At 43.6% G+C, this 14,315-nt stretch overlaps 1 protein-coding gene across 3 annotated transcripts in view; it reads right to left on the bottom strand.

The window, feature by feature from the left end:
- The window catches only part of faf1 (Fas (TNFRSF6) associated factor 1), a 612,606-nt gene that overhangs the window by 132,392 nt on the left and 465,899 nt on the right, over window positions 1-14,315 (bottom strand). The window lies entirely within an intron of this gene.

Genomic DNA, 14,315 nt, shown 5'->3' with positions numbered 1-14,315 from the left:
TGTGTGCCAGTACATATGTATTCGTGAGAGAGAAAGGGTGAGAGTCAGACAGATATCATGGGACTTACTTTTCAACTTTCTGCAGAACCGCAGCAACTTGACATCTCAGCAGAAAATTTACAAATAACAATAAGTGTGATGTGGGCAGGTATGGGAGACATGAAAAACTTTTTCAAAAATCCAGTTTTTGTTGAATATAAATTATAAATTCAAAGTTTTACATGGGATAGAGATTTTAAATTTTATTCAGCACAACACAAATAAAAATGAATTTGTTTGTGTTGGGAGTAGAGGGGATGATTCAGTGTATTTATGTATTAAGAAGTTTAGTTCACGTTGCAATTAATTGAATTCACATCTCTAATCATTGCGATAAATCTTTCACAACTGGTTACCTCATGGCTGCATACTATATTTGAAGAATGAAAAGTCAACAAAGCAATATTTCCTTTTGCAAAATGGCTGATAGTTTGCTAAATGTTGCATACCTAAATAGTCATATTTATTTATGATGATCGCAGACTATAGTAGGGAGGGTTGGAAATTGTTCTTCAAATAAATAATTCAATCTGTTAGAATGTGGTGATTAAATTGGGGGGGGGGGGGGGGGGAGAATTCCACATCCAGAACGGATCCCACAAGCTATTTCCCAATCCTGAGATGCATATGATAAATCTATTCCATTATATTTTAGAAATAAAATTCTTTTACTTCTAATTCAGTTTACAATTGTATTTACTTTATAGATTTCAAAACATTCAAACATCTTCCTTAAAAGGTCTTCAGTAAAAATAATATTCTGCCACATTATCAATTGTAATGAAGTAGAAAAAGATACAAAATCAGATTACCTAGCTTTTTGGCATAAACATGTGTTTAAACAGTACTTCAAACAGCTTCAATTTTTATTTTTTCGATTTATTTTGTTTTAAACTAAAAAGAGAATGCCAAATTTCTTTTATCTATATTCCACAAATGCAACTTGCCAAGATAGGACCAAGTTGTTCAAAGTGAACAATGTTCTGCAACTTTACGGATGGCTAAAATGGACAGCTGAAGGGGTTTTTTGTTTTGCAATTAGATTTAGAACATTTGTCAATTCTAAAAAAGCTATTGATTTTACATATTAAAACACTTGAATATTACATATAACTGACCCTGGTTTTGTCTATTCAATCAACTGGTAAGTCAAGGGGTAGATTGTACCTGCACCAGCAGGTTTAAGTGGAGACCAACATTACAACTATATATGAAAAAATGCAATCTGATTTTACATCTAAATATTTGATGGTAACTCAAATGCCATCGTAATAATGAAATGCAAAGGATGGAGTGCAAATAGAATTTTTTTTGCAGAAAATCCAATTTAATAGTCTGCTGCTCAGATAGCTAGAAATATAATCTGAGGAATGTGGAATAAAACACGGAATGGTGGCACACTGAATATGACCATTACATGAAAATAAATTAAGTAATATATTCTTCTTATTGGTTCAAATATAGAACTATTTCTTGGCCTTGGTTCCAGCTATCATAATTTCTGTGAAGAAAATATCCAGCTATATAAATAACTAAGAAAATGTTGAAGCATTTTCACTAAAAAATTAAGAATAAAAATGATCTGATGTTAGGAATTGCCTCCAAGACAGTTGGCAAGGCCCCCCCCCCCCCTTTGGTTAGTGTATATGTGAAGGAATGAGAGTGCAAGTATCAAAGTGAAAGCCTCCATGATTGTGAGTGAGACAAATTTGTGAGAGTCGAAGATAAAGTGTGTCTATGAGCGAGTATGTGTATGAGAGAGAGGATGAGTCAGACAGATATCATGGGACTTCGCTTTCAATGTTCATAGATCATAGAATTTAAAGTGGAGAAGGACGCCATTTGGCCCATCTAGTCTGCACCGGCCCTTAGAAAGAGCACCCCCTTAAGCCCACGCCTCCACCCAATCCCCGTAACCCAGTAACTCCACCTAACCTTTTTGGACACTAAGGGCAATTTTATCATGGCCAATCCACCTACCTTGCACACCTTTGGACTGTGGGAGGAAACCGGAGCACCGGGAGGAAACCCACACAGACACGGGGAGAACATGCAGACTCCGCACAGACAGTGACCCAAGCCGGGAATCGAACCTGGGACCATGGAGCTCTGAAGCAAATGTGCTAACCAATGAGCTACTGTGCTGCCCTCCGTTCTGCAGAATCACATTCTAAAAGAGAACTGCTTGACATCTAGGCAGAAAATTTACAAAAAACAATAGTGTGATGTAGGCAGGTATGGGAGACAGAGAAAAAAAAATCAATTTTTTGGAATATTACACAGATTAGGTTAAGTAAAAATTTTAAATGAAAGTTTTATGCAGGAGAAAGTTGTTTGTCACTCAGCGCAACACATATAAAAATCAATTAGTTTGTGTTGGGGATAGAAGGGATGTTTGAGTGCCTTTAAGTGCACCCCCCGATTACAAATGAGTAAAAATCAATCTAGCTACTGAATTTAATGCTATTAGATTTTTAACATTTAAAACTCTATTTCATTGCATATGTTTGCCCGATGGAAACAGAAACACAGAAAATGTACAACATAGAATATAGTCATTCTGCATCCAGTCTAATCCCATTTTGTACCTCTTGGTCTGTAGCCTCGTGGTTACAGCACTTCAAGGGCACACCTAATTATTTTTATTAAGTTATGATACGGGTTTCTGCTTCTACCACCCTTTGTGGCAATGAGAGTTCCAAACCCCAAATGTCCTGTGGGTGAAAGGATTTCTCAACTTCCTTCTACAAAAGAATATCCCAAATTTTCTTGTGTGCACTTCACTCCTGGTCTATACATTTGTTTTGTAGGTATATAGGCATATATGGACACCACCAACAGCTGTTGCATTGTAGGTGGTACAACAAAAGAATGTAGCTGGAAAGAAGCAAAAAAATGTCATCCTCCCCTTTGGGCAAGAATAGAAAAGTATATATTTTCCATAGCCTCAGGTTCATCACTACAGGAGCTCCTCAGTAATCCTTGACTGAACGAAAGATACTGTAGGCAAGGAAGTGATCTGGGGAGGGGGATTTCATGAACGGTGTGGCACTAAAGGCCATGGGGAAATGGTTGGATTTTCTCTTGTTCAAAATGGGAATTACTTGTCACGTAGGTGGCATGAATGTTACCAGTCATTTGTCAGGCAAAGCCTATGCAGGTTGACATAATAGTTTCTTGTCATTATCTATGAAGAGTTGTACACTGCAGAATCAATGTGAAAGCTCCAATCATGATCTTAGATTGGAGGGATGGTCGTCAATGAAGAGGGATGGTCGTCAATGAAGAGGGATGGTCGTCAATGAAGAGGGATGGTCGTCAATGAAGAGGGATGGTCGTCAATGAAGAGGGATGGTCGTCAATGAAGTATCTGAAGATCTGAGGAACACCTTCAGTGATGCCCTGAGGTTGAGATGATCGGCCTTTGAAAAACATGCTATTCCTTTGCATCAGGTGTGGTTCCAGCCATTGGACGGTTTCGCCTTTCATCCCTATTGATTTCAAGAAGTCAATGTTAAGGCTCGTTGGTTCCATACCCAACTGTGTGGTGTCTTCAGAGGCATTCAGCTTACGTTAATGGCTGGATCAAAACCACGATGAGTTCTAGTGGAACTTGAACTGAGCATTGATAAGATATTGGAGCACTAAACCATTTGCAATATTTAGTGTCAATATTCTAGTTTGGCTTTTCACAATTCACAATAAAGGTATCTATTTAGTAAGAAAATGTAATTTAACAAATAATGAGTCAATTTGGCCAAAGTATATTCAAAGCAAAACTATATTTATTAACTTCTTGCCTCATAGCCATCGACAGCACAAAAGGAGCCCATTTGGTCCAATGCACGTGGACTCTGAACAAACTTTCTACTTTCCCTACACATTACTCCCATATTTCTTTTACATCACATACATACACCAGGAACAACTCCTCCACTATATCATTGCTAGTTTGGTTTGGCCAATCTATAGGTAATTTAAAGTCACCTATGGTTACAGTTGTGCCCTTGATAAAAGCAAATTACTGCGGATGCTGGAATCTGAAACGAAAGGGAAAATGCTGGAAAATCTCAGCAGGTCTGGCAGCATCTATAGGGAGAGAAAAGAGCTAACGTTTCGAGTCCAATGACAATGGCTTTGACAAAGAGTCATTAGACTCGAAACGTTAGCTCTTTTTGCTTCCTACAGATGCTGCCAGACCTGCTGAGATTTTCCAGCATTTTCGCTTTCGTTGCAGTTGTACCCTTATTGCACACATCTTTGATTTCTTGTTTAATACTTTCCTTTACATCTTTACTACTGTTTGGGGGCCTATAGCCAACCCCCAACAACACTTTCTGCCCTTGGTGTTTCTTATCTCTACCCATATCGATTCCATGATGTTACGAGCCAAATATCCTTCTTCACTATAATATTGATTTCCTCCTTTATTAACAATGCTATGCCACGTCCTTTCACTTTTTGTCTGTCCTTCCCAAATACTGAATACCCCTGGATGTTCAGTTTCCATCCTTGGTAACCCTGCAGCCATGTCTCTGTAATTGTAACTATATCATAACCATTTATATCTATTTGCACTGCCATTTGATCTACCTTATTACCAATGTGAATGCATTAACACAAAATCCTTTAGAACTTGTCTTTTTAACCTTGTTAGTCATATTTGCTTTATTTTGCATTATGATCCTATTTGTTTCTTGCCCTTTTTTTTGCCTTGCACTTTTGCTTCTTCCATTTCTGTCCTTTATTTCTATCCTTGTTCCTCCCTCCCCTATCTCCCTGTTCAGTTTCCCATCCCCCTGCCACTCCAGTTTAAACCCTGCCTGACAACACCAGCAAACAACCCCCTGAGGACATTGGTCCAGGGCCCCACCCAGATGCAACCGGTCTTGCTTGTACTCATTTCACCTTCCCCAGAACCGGTCCCAATGTCTCAAGAACCTGAATCCCTCCCTCCAAGAAATTTTATCACACGGCCTAAGTACCAGAAACGAGTGCTACGACCATTCCTTCACAAGTGACAGACCAAGATTTTGAAAAAAACTGGCAAGACTATATTTGGAATTGTACATACTTCGTTAAAGCCTATCAATAGTGGGGGCGGCACAGTGGTTAGCACTGTTGCCTACCAGTGCCAGGGACCCGGGTCCATTTCCGACCTTGGATTGTCTGTGTGGAGTTTGCACATTCTCCCCGTGTCGTTGTGGATTTCCTCTGGGAGCACCAGTTTCCTCCCACAGTTCAAAGATGTGTAGGTTAGCTGGATTGGCTTTGCTAAATTGCTCCTTAGTGTCCAAAGGTTAGGTGGGGTTAGGGCAGGGATTTGGGCCGAGGTAAGGTGCTCTTTCAGAGCGTCGGTGCAGACTCGATGGGCCGAATGGCCTCCTTCTGCACTGTAGAGATTCTATGAATACACCACTTCCCCAGCTACATATTCATCTGGTATATCCTGTTAGTTTTACTCTCACTAGCCTGTGGCACTGATAATAATCCTGAGATTACTATCTTTGAGGTCGATTTATTTAGTTTACGTCCTAACTCCCTATATATTCTGCTCTAGCGACCTCATCCCTTTTTCTACCTATGTCATTGGTACCGGTATGTACCACAACCAGTGGTTGTTCATTCTCGTGCTCTGCAGCCGCTCAGGGACATCCTTGACTCTGGCAATCATGGGTTATCTAGGGCTTCAACTCCATTTTCCCACCTGCTCCCCATATTCAGCTCAAGAGTGCAAAATGAAACTAACCTCAGAATGAGGTCTGACTGCCTGTGCAGAACATTCTGGAACGGACAGCCACAATCAGCATAAAGTGTTAGTCGAGACACGGGAATTTAAAACAGCTTATTGGCTGCCAGCCAAGTCCATCAAAAGGTGTCATCACTGAGGCCAGACCAGGCAGCACATCGTACCGGTGGTTTCCTGAGGCCAGGCCAAACAGCACACCTGGCCGGGAATTTCCTGTTTTTTTTAGAAAGCAGAAATCCATCTGAATGGAATAGGTTCCCCAAATTGTCCAGGAACAAAAATTATAAAATCGAAAAAGAACAAACTACAAGGAAAAACAAGGGATGGACAAGAATTTACATGATCCCTAAAAGAGGCACAGAGCAAAAATTGTATGTTTCTCTTTGCATTAGAAGACACACATTTCAGTGAGGAAATGAATATCAGCAGAGAAACCTGAAGGACTAAAATCAATCAAATCCCCAGGATCTGATGCACTCTAGGGTACAAAAAGGAGATAGCCAGCACATTCACTATCTCTGTAGCTATGATTTTCCCAAATTCCTTCAATTTGAGAATGGCTTCACAGGAATGGAAGTTGGCAAGCATAACACCATTTTTCCAGAAATGAGAGAGAGAAAACACTAAACTACAAGCCAGTTAGCCTCACAAAAGTTGTTGGAAAAATGCTAGAATCTATTATTAAGGAAGTCTTTTTAACACATTTGGAAAAGCAAAATGTGATTAGAACAAGTTAGCATGGATTTGCTAAGGGGAAATCCTGTTTGACAAATTTATTAAACTTATTGTGTAACTATTAGAGTAGATGAAAAGGGGAACCAGTGGACATCACTCAATTGGATTTCCAAAAGGCATAAGGTACATGACATCGACTGGTTTCCCTTTATCTACCCTAGTAGTTACATCCTCAAAAAATCCCTTTCTTAAATTTGACAAATTTAATATGGCACCAAAGATTAATAGGCAAGAGTGATCATGGAGTTGGGGCTAGTAGAATTGGTTAACAGGTAGAAAACAGAGTGGGTATAAATGGGACTTTTTCAAGTTGTCAGGCAGTGAATAATGGAGTGCCTCAAGGAAGTGCTGGGGCCTCATCTATTTAAAATCTATATTAATGATTTAGATAAGAAGACAGAGTAAGGTCTCAAAGTTTGTTCATATTACCAAGCTAGATGAGAAGACAAACTGTGGGGAGCAGATAGAGAGGCTACAATGTGATATAGGCAGGTTAAATGAGTGGGCACCAAGATGGCTGATGGAATATAATGGAGGGAAGTGTGAAGTTATTCACTTTGGTCATAAGAATAGAGAAGCCGAATATTTTTAAAAAGGTGTGAAACATGTAAGTATCAAAGAGACTTGAGTGTGTTAGTGCAAGGAATGCAGAAAGTTAGCATGCAGGTGCATCAGCAATTGATAAGGCAACTGACATTGGAGTACAGGAATAAAGGTGTTGTTCAGGGTTTTGATGAGACCACATCTGGAATACTGTGTACAGTTTTGGTCTCCATAAATAAGAAAAGAGACGGTACAGCAAAGGTTCATTAGATTGCTTCCTGGGATGGGAGGTGATGCGGGGAAAAGTACAGCTATTCGACTTTAGTGTACTTTAGTCTTCCACTCACGAGAAACCAGACGAAAACCCGTGTTAAAACTAGGCCTCTATTACAAGCTCATAGCAGGGGCTAGTGCCATTCCTAGTTGGGATGCCAGCGGGAACAGATTCAAGAACGGTACAGACAGATATACTTTGAGATTCGGTTACAAGAAATGAGCATATACCAAACATTTGTTACTAGTTATCCATGTCCAATCATGGCTATCAATTAAGGTAATGTATTATTATAATGTCGGCAAGTACTTATTTGTCTCTACTTATCTACTAACTGCTGGACACGAGCAAGATAAAGATATGCCTGAACTGTGGTGTCCCATTCTCCCATCCCATTGTCCAGTGTTTTTTAAGACCCATGAGCAGCAGCTGCATAATGGTCAATTCCATTTCTGTCTTTAAGAATATACCAGTTAGCATGCAGCAGCCTATTGTTTTAAACCCTTTCAAGGGGGTTATCCCATGATGAGATGTTGAGTAAATTGGGCTTATATTCTCTGAATTTTAGAAGAATGAGGGCAATCTCATAGAATATAGAACAGTACAGGCCCTTCGGCCCACGATGTTGTGCTGACCATTTCTCCTAATCTAAGATCAACCTAACCTACACCCCTTGAATTTACTGCTGTCCATGTGCCTGTCTAAGAGTCGCTTAAATGACCCTAATGACTCTGACTCTACCACCTCCGCTGGCAGTGCATTCCACGCACCCGCCACTCTCGGTGTAAAGAACCGACCTCTGATATCTCCCCTACGTCTTCCTCCAATCACCTTAAAATTATGTCTCCTCGTGACAGCCATTTCCACCCTGGGGAAAAGTCTCTGGCTATCCACTCTATCCATGCCTCTCATCACCTTGTACCCCTCTATCAAGTCACCTCTCTTCCTTCTTCGCTCCAGTGAGAAAAGCCCTAGCTCCCTCAACCTTTCTTCATAAGACATGCCCTCCAGTCCAGGCAGCAGCCTGGTAAATCTCCTCTGCACCCTCTCCAAAGCATCCACATCCTTCCTATAATGAGACGACCAGAACTGGACACAATATTCCAAGTGAGGTCTAACCAGGGTCTTATTAAGCTGCAGAAAAACCTTGCGGCTCTTAAACTCAATCCCCCTGTTAATGAAAGCTAACACACCATACGACTTCTTAACAACCCTATCAACATGGGTGGCAACTTTGAGGGATCTATGTACGAGAACCTCTAGATCTCTCTGTTCCTCCACACTTCCAAGAATCCTGTCTTTAATCCGGTCTTTAATCCTTTATTCAGCATTCAAATTCGACCTTCCAAAATGAATCACTTCACATTTATCTAGGTTGAACTCCATCTGCCACTTCTCAGCCCAGCTCTGCATCCTGTCAATGTCCTGTTGTAACCTGCAACAGCCCTCGACACTATCTACAACTACACCAACCTTCGTGTCATCGGCAAACTTACTAACCCACTCTTCCACTTTCTCATCCAAGTCAGTTATAAAAACTACAAAGAGCAGAGGCCCCACAACAGATCCCTGTGGGACACCACTGGTCACCGACCTCCAGGCGGAATACTTTCCATCCACTACCACTCGCTGTCTTCCTTCGGCCAGCGAATTCTGTATCCAGACAGCCAAATTTCCCTGTATCCACATGCACCCTAACTTTCTGAATGAGCTTACCATGGAGAACATTATCAAATGACACATTCTCCACGTGTCTGCATGGGTTTCACCCCCACAAACCAAAGATGTGCAGATTAGGTGAATTGGCCACGTTAAATTGCCCCTTAATTGGAAAAAATAATTGGGTAATCTAAATTTATATAAAAAAAGAAACATATAAAATTCTGACAGGGCTGGACAGACTGGATGCAGACTGGATAAAGTTCAGGCATATCTTTATCTTCCTCAGGTTGGGGGTAGGCCTAGAATAAGGGATCACAGTCTCAGGATACACTGTAGGCCATTTAGGACTGAGATGAGGAAAAACATTTTCCCTCAGAGGTTGGTGAATCTGTGGAATTCTCTGCCACAGAAGGCTGTGGAGGCCAAGTCACTGAACATATTTAAGAAGGAAACAGATAGATTTCTAGACTCTAAAGGTATCAAAGGGTATGGGGACAGGGCGGGAGTATGGCACTGTGATAGAGAATCAGCCTTGATCATATTCAATGATGGAGCAGGCTTGAATGGCCAAATGACCTACTCCTCACTCCTATTTTCTCGGTTTTCATGTTTATTTTTTTTTAACAAAAAGGATTTTTATTAAGGTTTTGCAGAATTTTTCATAATAAAACAGTACTAACAATAATAACAAAACAAACTAGGGTGAACATTAACATAGTGCAAAAAGAGAATATACAATAACAATTAAATAGACATCACTCCACGCGACTCAATCTTCCCACACCATCCCAATGAAGCACTCACCGCACCCCCCCCTATGGATTGCTGCTGCTGCTGACATTTAAATTTTCCCAGAGAAAGTCGACGAATGGCTGCCACCTCCGAGAGAACCCTAGCGTAGACCCTCATAAGGCAAACTTTATTTTCTCAAGGCTGAGAAACCCAGCCATGAAGTTAACTCAAGTCTCCACACTCGGGGGGCTTCGAGTCCTTCCACATTAATAAAATCTGTCTCCGGGCTACTAGGCAGGCAAAGGCCAAGGCGTCGGCCTCCTTCTCCCCCTGAACTACCAGGTCTTCTGACACTCCAAAGATCGCTATCTCTGGACTCGGCACCACCCGTGTGTTAAGCACCTTGGACATTGCCCTCACGAACCCTTGCCAGAACTCTCTAAGCTCCGGGCATGCCCAAAACATGTGGACATGGTTTGCAGGGCTGCCCTTGCACCTCATACAACTGTCTTCTACCCCAAAACACTTGCTCATTCTCGCTGCCGTCATGTGTGCCCGGTGGACCACCTTAAATTGAATTAGACTGAGCCTGGCACATGATGATGAGGAATTAACCCTTGTAGCCAGTTAAAATGTCTGATTCCCGATTAATTTGGCCAAAACCCGATGTAAAATGGCTAACTGAAAAGGCTGATGGGAAAAGCAGCCAACAGGGCACAAACGGACAGCTGCAGACAGAACAGCGTTTTCGGCTCTGGGGAAGTTGGCCCAGATCGATACCTGCGACCATTAGCAGCACATCAACCCAGACATCTGCAGTTTAATCGGCTAAGTTTGACTCCAGCGATCGCTACCCGATAGAGACTCCTAGCCATCGACCTGTATCAGCCTTTGAATCCCACAGGCCAGACCCCATTTCGATAAGCCATTCGTTTCCCTGACCTGGTGGGCCATTCCCAAAAGTTAAGTATTGGCCAGTAGTGGTAGGTAGTAGTCTAGAAAGTAGGATTATTGTGTAAGTATTTATTGCTGTACATAATAAATGACCGTGGATTTTAATCTTACTAAGCGGTGTGTTGTCTTATTAATCATAACTAGAGCTTGAACCACGTGGCGGTATCAGAAAGATACCTGGCGACTCGTGAGCAAAGGTGATAGAATTAGAGCTAATAAAACTAAGGCTAATAAGAGCAACAAATTGGCAACTCCGGCGGGACCCGATCTAGAAGTGGAAAACCACTCCGGGAGAACCCAAGAAATTTGAATCTAATCCAACTGGAAACAAAAAAAACCACAAGTGTTCAAGCGGTTCTGGTTAATAATTCACAATTCGGAAGTGTGTGTATGCATGCGTAACTAACAGGATAATAAGGTAAAACTGATAGATTTTGTTGCGTCAAAACTGTCGGAAGTCGGTATTTTCAGAAATTAGCGCAAGCTGTACCCGCATCTACGACACCACCTTAGCCCCCTGTTCAACGCCTCATGAATCCCGAAGAATTTGCGGTCGCAGTGACCAGCAGCAGGAGAGTGGGACAGTGTCCCATTTGGGAGGAGGAGATTTGGAAATATCTCAAGGGCAAAGGATGGCCCATGTGGGATGATTTCTGCAGTAATGACGACTCAGGTCCCGGAAGTATAGGGCATACTTGGTGAGAGAACATGAGTGAAATCCATAAGAAGTGCTTAGCAAAAGCGCGCAAGCCGATGGCAATTGTGTCCTGTCTGGCACAATTGCGAGGCACAGAGGAGGTCGTCAGGACGCTCCGCAAAGAGGTAGAGGGCATACATCGTATGAGTAAAGTCGATGTCTGCGAGGTGGAGAAAGAAAATCTGGAGTTAAGGCGGAAATTAGTGGCAAAGGACGAAGAGGTGGCTGACGCCAAATGGGGTCACCAGTCTTGTCTGCCGCATTTGAGTAGTTTCCAGTCCCAGTATGAGAAGGCTTATCAGGACACGCAGCGTGCAGTCCTGGTAAAGAAAGAGACAGAGAAGCAGGTGGAGACGCTACAGAAGCAATGTAGTGATCTCAAGGCAGCCTTGAGAGCGCTCCACGCTGCAACCACGGAACAAAGGCAGAGTACCATAGACCATGCGAAGTGCCGAAAGCAAATTGCAGACCTGCAATCACTGCTTTCTGTCCAAAAAGGATTCCAAGAAACCTTTGGGGAAAGTTTAGAACAGGAAGACGGCCCTGATTGGGAAGAATTGCAGGAGACAGCGCAGAGATATGTTCAGGGAACATGTGCGCAGGGAATGCCCCAAAGGAGGAAAGCACCCCCACCCCCCCACACAGCAGGTAGTTCAGGCTCCGATGAACCCTGTAACAACCCACCGCACAGCCACATCAGACGAGGTGGAATTCCTATATTCCACCCCCTTCACAGTGACCCAATTACGGGACGCGTGTGCAAAAATCACACCGTTCCTCCCCGCTTCAGACCCACACCATTTCTTTGCCACCGTCAAACACCAGGCGACCTTGTACGGCCTGGATGAGAAAGAGAAGGTAAAGCTCATGGTCCTAAGCTTAGACCCATCGGTAGCAGCAGCCCTTCCCGACCCACAGAACGTAGGAGGAGGCACCCTTGCAGAAATGCATACCGCGATCCTGGATGCGATCGGGTATAACCGGGGTGACCCCGTGGATGGCCTAAATAAGTGCAGACAGAAGAAGTCTGAACACCCCACAGCGTTCGCAGGACGCTTGTGGATTCACTTTGAAGCCGTTTTCGGAAACGTAGACCGTGCCCATTTGTCCCCAGATAATATGGCCAAATGGACACGCGCCCTTATCTCCCATGCCACAGAAGCAGGACAGAATGCCTGTAGTAATTATGACCCCTCGGAGGAGGCTCATAATGAGAAGTGGGTGGTAAAAAGATTGTCCCGTGTTTGGGAACAAGCGGCTCTCAATAAACCTGCCGCTAAAACCCCCGAGGAAAAGCAAGCCGCCGCAGGCGTGCAGGCAGTAAGAACCACTCTTCACAACCCCACCTGGGTAAGCGAGGGAAAGAGTAGCCCCGCAGCAAAACCGCAAGAATGTTACAACTGCGGACAGTTGGGACATTTTGCCAAAGAGTGCAATGCCCCTAAAAAGCCACAGAGAGCCCAACAGACAGGCACTCTCAGTAAGAAAAAGGCAGAGCCCATACATAGCGTTAGCACCCGGTCGGATCAGACAGACTTGACTGGAACGGACTGACGGTGTACAGGCTCCCCCAGTTGGGTTTGCGATACCCTTTGGGATAGGTCAGGACGACCCGTAGTCACAGCGAAAATTCGGGGACAGCCTATCGAGCTTCTCTGGGACACAGGAGGGTCCCGCACCACCTTAAATTCCTCCACCCTTGGTCAGGACACGTGGCCCACTACAGCCACTATCACCCTCAGTGGCTTCACAGGCCATTCACAGCAGGGACACATCACAGCCCCTGTACCCATCCAAATCGGAACCATTAGCACAAAACACCCCGTAGTTTTAGTCGACCTGCCCCAAACAGCGGAACACATTTTGGGAATCGACTTCATGAATTCCCACCACCAATCTTTCGATCCAGTCAACCAGTGTGTCTGGAAGATGGCGAAATCCGCTAGAGCCCCCGCAACGCTCACCATAGGGGACTACATGAACAAAATTAGCGCAGTAGGCGAGTTTTGGTTCAACCCCACCACACTCAGCACGGACCGACAGGTTAGGGCAGTCCTGCAAAAAAACAGGGCAGCATTCGCGACCCACAAGCACAACTGTGGACGGATGACTGGCTCCGTACAAATAACAGGACCGGACCCTAGACCCCAAAAGCAGTACGGATTCCCCCTAGAAGCAGAGGGAGAAATCCTAAAGGTTATAGAGAGCTTATTAGGGCAGGGCGTTCTAAGATCGGGAGCCTCAACTATGGCCAGTAAGAAAGCCCGACGGATCATGGCGCTTGACCATTGATTATCGGGAACTCAATAAAGTCACCCCCGCAGCAGCCCCCACCGTAGCAACAAGTCCCGAGACCATGCTCAAACAGGGACTCCATGCCCCATATTTCACGGTTTTGGACGTCAGTAATGGATTCTGGTCCATTCCATTGGCAAAGGCGTGCCAGTATCAATTTGTCTTCACTTTCAGAGCGCAGCAGTACACGTGGACATGCCTGCCACAAGGCTTCCACAACTCCCCCTCCATTTTCCACCGACAGCTGGCAAATGGACTAGCGAAATTTTCTCGCCCCGAGTGTCTGGTACAGTATTTAGGTGATCTACTACTGCAGACGGACACAAAGGAAGAGCACATTGAGCTTCTGTCCGAACTCCTGGAATTATTACATTCCATTGGATGTAAAGTCAACCCCAAAAAGGCCCAGATATTGGAAAAGAAAGTGGTATATTTGGGTACTATTATCACACACGGCAAACGCGAGATCGAGCACAAAAGAATTGACTTGATCGGTAAATTGCCCCTTCCCCAAAACGTTTCAGCCCTCCAGTCATTTTTAGGACTGGTTGGCTACTGCCGAAACCACATCGACGGTTTCGCCAGCGAGGCAGCGCCCCTCTCAGACCTCCTAAAGAAAGGAGCCCCCTGGGAAT

Source organism: Scyliorhinus torazame, chromosome 7, assembly GCF_047496885.1.
Source record: "Scyliorhinus torazame isolate Kashiwa2021f chromosome 7, sScyTor2.1, whole genome shotgun sequence".
NCBI lineage: Eukaryota > Metazoa > Chordata > Chondrichthyes > Carcharhiniformes > Scyliorhinidae > Scyliorhinus > Scyliorhinus torazame.
The sequence above is the reverse complement of the archived record's forward strand: the minus strand, read 5'-3'. Positions and strand labels throughout refer to the sequence as shown.